Source organism: Galeopterus variegatus, unplaced genomic scaffold (assembly GCF_000696425.1).
Source record: "Galeopterus variegatus unplaced genomic scaffold, G_variegatus-3.0.2 Scaffold1256, whole genome shotgun sequence".
NCBI classification, from domain to species: Eukaryota; Metazoa; Chordata; class Mammalia; order Dermoptera; family Cynocephalidae; genus Galeopterus; species Galeopterus variegatus.
Genome location: NW_007727367.1, coordinates 366,425 through 367,426, shown reverse-complemented (window position 1 = coordinate 367,426; position 1,002 = coordinate 366,425).

Sequence of the window (1,002 nt, the reverse complement as noted above, 5' to 3'; positions counted from 1 at the left end):
GGTTGCGATCCGTTGCCGGTCACGAAAAAAGACAAAAAGAAAAAAAAAAAAAAAAAGTATGTTGAAATTCCTGGAGGAATATCTAAAAGAATCTACAAACTAGTAAGGGAAAAATTGGAATATTATAAACAAATCAATCCATCACAAAGAAAAAACAAAAAAAGGAAACATGCAACGCAAAGTAAAAAACAAAATGGCATATTTAAATATAAATCTATCAGTAGCTACATTAAATGTGAATAGATTAAATGCTCCAGTTAAAAGACAAGAGTCGGTCAGGTGTATTCAAATTTGCATATACACATGGTCTTCCCACCTGATGGATTTTGGATGTCACCGACGCCATTGTGCACACAATAAGCACAAAATAGCCGCGGGCCTTGTCTTCCACTCCAGCACCAAACCCCTTCCCCCTTCCCTTTACAAGAATCCTCCTGACTTAAACAGAAACCCTTTTGCTTCTGCAAGGGCGTAATTCTCCACCCTGGTTGAACAGTTTCCACAATAGGGTAATGCCCCTCCTTGATGGTATCAGCCAGCCCTTGGTGCACTATATAAGCTCTCCTACCCCCACACCTAGTGCTGTCCTGCATTTTGAGGGCTGTCACTTTGAGCGCAGCCTGGCAGATTCTTTTCCTTTAATAAAGCTTGAATGGTACCTGCGTCTCGGCTAACTTTCTTTCACCACCTCCCTATTCAGTCGCTCCCATCCACACAGGACTCAGCTCCGGACTGCCCAGCTCCAGGCTCCACACCTCGGGCTCCACACCCTGGGCGGCCCAGAGCACCCGAGAGCTGAGCACCAGCGCCTCCATAGCGCTACTGTCCCGCCCTCTGCTCAGGGGGCGGCTGAGTTTGCCGCGAGCACACGGGCCGCAAAGGCCTCCGGGAAACGTAGTCCAGCGCTCGAAGAGTAAGGAAACAACCGGGGCGGGTTGTTGGGGTCCTCGTTGCACACGCCTAAGCCCGGACCAAAGAACTCGCCCGAGGCCCGAACTGAAA